The sequence below is a fragment of the Bos indicus x Bos taurus genome, chromosome 21, assembly GCF_003369695.1.
Source record: "Bos indicus x Bos taurus breed Angus x Brahman F1 hybrid chromosome 21, Bos_hybrid_MaternalHap_v2.0, whole genome shotgun sequence".
Lineage (NCBI taxonomy): Eukaryota > Metazoa > Chordata > Mammalia > Artiodactyla > Bovidae > Bos > Bos indicus x Bos taurus.
The window spans coordinates 65,614,617-65,621,563 of NC_040096.1; positions in this window are offsets into that span (position 1 = coordinate 65,614,617).

Below are 6,947 nucleotides of genomic sequence, written 5' to 3' on the forward strand. Positions count from 1 at the left end.
TGCAGCATACATGGGTCCGACTAAACCGCTCCCTCGGCATGTGTCCCGAGGAGCCTCTCGCCCTGTCCTGTGTCCCACTGAGCTCCTCCCCCTTTCACGTTACTCACTAACACCTTGCCCTGTCCTGTGTCCATGAGCACCACTGAGTTGCTCACATGTTCTTAAGTCCCACTAGATCCTCTTCCTTCCGTGTGTTCCCTAGGGCTCTTCTTACCTGTGTCCTACTGAACTCTTCCCCTGTTCCTGGATAAAACCGAGCCCCTTACTTTTCCATGTGTCCACTGAGCCCTCCCCCTTTAATGTGTCCCTCTGAGCCTTCCCCTTTTCATGTATCCCACTGAGCCCTCCCCCTTTCATGTATCCTGCTGAGCCCCTCCCCCTTTCATGTGTCCCGCTTAGCTCCACTTTCATGTATCCTGCTGCACCCCTCCCCCTTTCATGTATCCCGCTGAGCCCCTCCTCCTTTCATGTGTCCTGTTGAGCCCCTCCCCTTTTCATGTATCCCTCTGAGCCCTCCCCCTTTCATGTGTCCCTCTGAGCCCCTCCCCCTTTCAGGTGTCCCTCTGACCCCCGCCCCCTTAATGTGTCCACTGAGCTCCTCCCTTTAACATGTATCCCTCTGAGCCCCTCCTCCTTTCATGTGTCCTGTTGCACCCCTCCCCCTTTCATGTGTCTCTCTGAGACCCTCCCCCTTTCATGTATCCCACTGAGACCCTCCCCCTTTCATGTATGCCTCTGAGCCCCTCCCCTGTCATGTATCCCTCTGAGCCCCTCCCCTTTGATGTATCCCTCTGAGCCCCTCCCCTTTCCTGTGTTCCTCTGAGCCCCTCCCCTTTCATGTATCCCTCTTAGCCCCTCCCCTTTCATGTATCCCTCTGAGCCCCTCCCCTTTCCTGTGTCCCGCTGAGCTCCTCCCCTTTACTGTGTTCCTCTGAGCCCCTCCCCCTTTCATGTATCCCTCTGAGCCCCTCCCCTTTCATGTATCCCACTGAGCCCCTCCCCATTCATGTGTCTCACTGAGCCCCTCCTGTATCCCTCTGAGCCCCTCCCCTTTCATGTATCCCACTGAGCCCCTCCCCTTTCATGTATCCCTCTGAGCCCCTCCCCTTTCATGTATCCCTCTGAGCCCCTCCCCTTTCATGTATCCCTCTGAGCCCCTCCCCTGTCATGTATCCCACTGAGCCCCTCCCCATTCATGTGTCTCACTGAGCCCCTCCTGTATCCCTCTGTGCCCCTCCCCTTTCATGTATCCCTCTGAGCCCCTCCCCCTTTCATGTATCCCTCTGAGCCCCTCCCCTTTCATGTATCCCTCCGAGCCCCTCCCCTTTACTGTGTTCCTCTGAGCCCCTCCCCTTTCATGTATCCCTCTGAGCCCTCCCCTTTCATGTATCCCGCTGAGCCCCTCCCCTTTCATGTATCCCTCTGAGCCCCTCCCCTTTCATGTATCCCGCTGAGCCCCTCCCCATTCATGTATCCCTCTGAGCCCCTCCCCTTTCATGTATCCGTCTGATTCCCTCCCCTTTCATGTGTCCCTCTGAGCCCCTCCCCTTTCATGTATCCCTCTGAGCCCCTCCCCTTTGATGTATCCCTCTGAGCCCCTCCCCTTTCCTGTGTTCCTCTGAGCCCCTCCCGTTTCATGTATCCCTCTGAGCCCCTCCCCTTTCCTGTGTCCCGCTGAGCTCCTCCCCTTTACTGTGTTCCTCTGAGCCCCTCCCCCTTTCATGTATCCCTCTGAGCCCCTCCCCTTTCATGTATCCCGCTGAGCCCCTCCCCATTCATGTGTCTCACTGAGCCCCTCCCCTTTCATGTATCCCTCTGAGCCCCTCCCCTTTCATGTATCCCTCTGAGCCCCTCCCCTTTCATGTATCCCTCTGAGCCCCTCCCCTTTCATGTATCCCTCTGAGCCCCTCCCCTGTCATGTATCCCTCTGAGCCCCTCCCCTTTACTGTGTTCCTCTGAGCCCCTCCCCCTTTCATGTATCCCTCTGAGCCCCTCCCCTTTCATGTATCCCACTGAGCCCCTCCCCATTCATGTGTCTCACTGAGCCCCTCCTGTATCCCTCTGAGCCCCTCCCCTTTCATGTATCCCTCTGAGCCCCTCCCCTGTCATGTATCCCTCTGAGCCCCTCCCCTTTACTGTGTTCCTCTGAGCCCCTCCCCTTTCATGTATCCCTCTGAGCCCCTCCCCTTTCATGTATCCCGCTGAGCCCCTCCCCTTTCATGTATCCCACTGAGCCCCTCCCCTTTACTGTGTCCAGTTGAGCCCCTCCCCTTTCATGTGTCCCGCTGAACCCTTCCCCTTTCATGTATCCTGCTGAGCCCCTCTCCTTTCATGTATCCCTCTGAGCCCCTCCCCTTTCTTGTGTCCCACTGAGCCCCTCCCCTTTCATGTATCCTGCTGAGCCCCTCCCCTTTCGTGTATCCTGCTGAGCCCCTCCCCTTTGATGTGTCCCTCTGAGTCCCTCCTCTTTCATGTATCCCTCTGAGCCCCTCCCCTTTCATGTATCCCTCTGATTCCCTCCCCTCTCCTTTGTCCCACTGAGCCCCTCCCCTTTCCTGTGTCCCTCTTAGCCCCTCCCCCTTTCAAGTATCCCTCTGATTCCCTCCCCTTTCCTGTGTCCCTCTTAGCCCCTCCCCATTCATGTGTCTCACTGAGCCCCTCCCCTTTCATGTATCCCTCTGAGCCCCTCCCCTTTCATGTGTCTCACTGAGCCCCTCCACCTTTCTTGTATCCCTCTGATCCCCTCCCCTTTCATGTTTCCCGCTGAGCCCCTCCCCCTTTCATGTGTCCCACTGAGCCCCTCCCCATTCATGTATCCTGCTGAGCCCCTCCCCTTTCATGTATCCCTCTTTGCCCCTCCCCTTTCATGTGTCCCTCTGAGCCCCTCCCCTTTCATGTGTCCCTCTGAGCCCCTCCCCTTTCATGTATCCCACTGAGCCCCTCCCCTTTACTGTGTCCAGTTGAGCCCCTCCCCTTTCATGTGTCCCGCTGAACCCTTCCCCTTTCATGTATCCTGCTGAGCCCCTCTCCTTTCATGTATCCCTCTGAGCCCCTCCCCTTTCTTGTGTCCCACTGAGCCCCTCCCCTTTCATGTATCCTGCTGAGCCCCTCCCCTTTCGTGTATCCTGCTGAGCCCCTCCCCTTTTATGTGTCCCTCTGAGTCCCTCCTCTTTCATGTGTCCCTCTGAGCCCCTCCCCCTTTCATGTGTCCCGCTGAACCCCTGCCCCTTTCACGTTTTACACGTGTACTCCCCTTCTCATGTCATTGAGTCCCTTCCTTCTCCAGCTCCACCCAGAGCCTCTTCACCTGTGTGTTGTGACACACACATGATCCCCATGAGACCCTTGCCCCACAACGTCACACCTGGCTCCCCCCTCCCCCCGTGTGTGACTGAGTCCCTTCCCCACCCTCGCGTTATACTGAGCATCTCTTCCTGGGTCCTGGGTCACACTTTCCTGGGTCACACTGAGTCCCCCCACTTATGTGTCCTGTGACACCCCATCCCCACTCATGTCACACTGAGCCCCCCATGCCACATAGAGTCCTTGCTCTACTCCTGGGTCCCTCTGAGCCCCTCCTCTTCCTGGGTGTGACACTGAGCCCTGTGCCCACTCTGTTCACATACACCCCCACCCCACCTATGTGTCACATTGAGTCCCCCATCCTGTGTTACACTGAGAAGCCTCTTATCTCTCCTGTGTCCTCTTGAGCCCCTCTCCCTCTCATGTATCCTGTGGAGCACCCCGTCCCCCCAATACGTGTCACCTGGAGCCCCTTCCCGGTCATGTCATTTGAGGCCCACTACTTGTGTGTAACGCTGACTGGGTGAGAACAACTTCATGCAGGCATTGATGCACAGTCGCCAGCTTCAGCACGATGCCTTTCTTCGTCCCCTTCATGCACGTGCAGACCCTGGGCACTCCTGTGGGGCCCTGGCCACACAGGGCCATGTACTCAAGCTTGTTGACCCCTGCCAGCCTCTTCCCGCCCCAGGCTGGGCCGTCTCTGAGGGCCCCCTCCTCGGAGGGGGAAGGTTAGGTCCGCGGTGGGACACTCCTGAGGGGTGGGTTCCAGGGGCCCACCGTCGGACTTGGTGGCCAGGAGCAGACAGGCCGAGAGGTGGGGATGGGGCCGGCCCTGGGGCTTCTCCCGCTGATGGGGCCACGGCTGGGTTCCCTGGAAGGCGCGCTCTCCAAGGACCAGCCCCGGGACAGACAGGTGGACGTCAGAGAGACCGTGGTGCCCTTTGCTTCCAGGACTGGGGGCGCAGGGCCTGGCCAGGGCAGGGCTGCCCCTGGAGGAGGGTCTCCTTGAGGGGTCTTGGCCTCTGCCCAGGACTCTTTCATGACCAGTAGGCCGAGGCCCCTCACAGGCGGCTGCTTACTCTCCCTCAAACCCCGTCTGGAGACGCCCCAGCTCCCCCGGGATTCCTAAGTTCTGGGTCCACCGGGGGCCTTGGCCGGAAGCGACTGGCAGGTGCCCCGTCCTTCTCGTCTGGGCTGGGTGCCTGAGGACACTGGACTGGTGTCCCCTGGGCCCTGGCTGCTGACGTGGGGGTCCCCTGCTTGCTCGGGTCCTGTGCGCAGTGGGAGGTGGTGCGCCGAGCCCGTGTGACCGGAGTCATCCGCCCACGGAGCAGGGGGCCTGGAACACGCGTGGGGCGCTGGGGCGCTGGGTGGGGGCAGCCTCGCTTGCAGTGTGGAGACCCAGCCGGGACCGGAGGGCCAGGCCCTCTCCTCCGAGGCCTTCGCCCCTTCCCCTCCCTCTCCGTATCAGGAGGTCCCTGTGGAGGTCAGGAAGGCCTTCCGGGCCAGGGGACCACTTGAGTGACAGCGGGGCCTGCCAGGGTGGTGGGAGTGTGTTGTGAGTGTGTTTGTCAGGCGTAGGTGTTGGAACATGATATGACACATGAAAGATGGAGGTCCCACCACGAAAGACCTTGACGTTGCCTGAGGAGAGACCTTCCCCCCACTCCTTGACGCGGGTGCACTGGGGCTGGGGCCCTGTGCGTTGCCAGCCTCTTGCTCACTTCGGGTGCCGCCCCGGTGGGCAGGGAGGGGTCTTGAAGCTCCTATCACACCCCCTAACATGGGGGCCTGTGTTGGGGGCCCCTAACCCAACCTGTGGCCGCCAGCAGGAGGAACGGTGAGTCTGGACCTGAGTGGTGAGTAGCCATCCTCTGCTTGCTGAGTGTATGCTGTTGCTTGTTCCAGAAACAGGCCCCTGTGTACAGCCTGGTAGCTCTTGGGCCTGGGTGGGGTGGGGTGGCCTGGGAGGGGCAGGGAGGTGGTGGAGAGGCTGGCAGCCTCACTCGGGTGGGACGCGGGGCCCCCTGGGTCTCGAGACGCTGTCCGAGCTCGCTGGATGCCAGTGGTCTTGGCAGGGGAGGGGCACCTGGGCACAGGTGGTTGTGTAGGTGGTCTCTTCTCGACTGTCCGCGTTTGTTGCAATGCCATGCGGTCGTCACCCAGTATGTCAGTCAGTATCAGCTTTCTTTCTTTTTTCTTTCAGGAGACAAACAGGTTTGTATTGTGTTGTTTAAACTCTTTTTTCTAGGGAGGTGGGGAATTATCACCCAGGTATTTTTTGCCTTGTCAGTAGTTGGTCCTCTTGGCCTGAGAGTGGCCTCTCTTTTCTGAAAATGGGTTTAAAGCCCCTTCTGGCTGGGTTGGGGAGGGGGACCCACTGAGGCCAGGACCCACTGTCCACTGTGTCTAGGTTATGTCTGCTGTGCTGGCATGATGGTGCTGGTGTTCCCACTGGGGCTGGCACCTGGGTAAGCGGGTGCACCTTGGTGGGCATCTGGGCCCCTGCATCTGGGCATGGCTAGGTTGTTCAGTGATGAATTTGACCTTGGCCGAGAGGTCGTCCTGTTGCCCCTCCCCCTGCACAGGTGAGCCGGGGGCGGGGGGGGCGGGGACTGGGCATGGCTTCCCCCCTGTGCCCCCAGGCCCTGCCCCTCGCCAGGGGATTCGGGAGACCCCAGAAGCACGTCGCCCGGGAACGGGGGATTTTAGGAACCAGAGACCCTTGGAAGTTGTGTCTTGTTGCACCTGAGGCCCCCTTCCCCTCTTCTTACCCCACTTGCCGTACATTTGGTGATGGGAGAACAGGCCTGAAGACCAGATGGCTACTAACCAGGGCCAGCCAGCACATTAGGGGCAGGGCCACTTAGGGGGACTTGGGGTTCCTGGAGATGAGCCCCTGACCTTGAGCCCTGGGACTTGCCCCCGAGGAGAACCCTGGGCTGGCTTCTTGGGGCTGCTATCAGGAAGTGGACAGGAATGGGGTGGCCTGGGCTCCTGGGGCTGTGGTGGTGGGGGCTGTTTATGGGGTTGCTCCTGGGTCCTGTGACAGTACGTGTGCAGGGCGTGATGGGGGTGGAGGGCCCGGGGGGAGAGGGCAGAGGCCACCAGTCCTGGCTCTGTTCTTGACCCCTTCTCAGCCACCCTCGGGTCACCTGCCCTCTTTGGGCCTTGGTTTCCTGAGTTTATTCTGCATAAGCACCCGGGGTGCAGTGGAGGACAGGAACTAGAGTGTGACTTCCGTGGCGACAGCAGCTCCAATGGGCCCGAGTGACAGACGAGGAGACCGAGGCTGGGAGAGGGCTGCGGCCAGTCAGCAGGGGCCCAGGGGCGGGGGAAGCCCAGAGGTAGAGCGGAGCCCCTGGCGTTGAACCTGAGATCTGCTTGGTGGTCTCATGGTGCCGCCATCAGGGGTAGAGCTGAGCTGAGAGGGCAGCCTTGGGGCGCATGACGTGCTCTGTGTTGGACCCCTCCCCAAGTGGAGGCTCTGTGTCCCCCACCAGGAGTGGTCTCAGTGTGGAGGGGGGCAGTTGTGCTCTGGGAGGTCCAAGGGTGGGCCCTGCGGCCAGGCAGAGGGGCTCTGGGTCAGCATGGGCCAGGCTAAGGGTAAGTGGGCCTTGAGGGCCTGAGTGCCCCTTCCC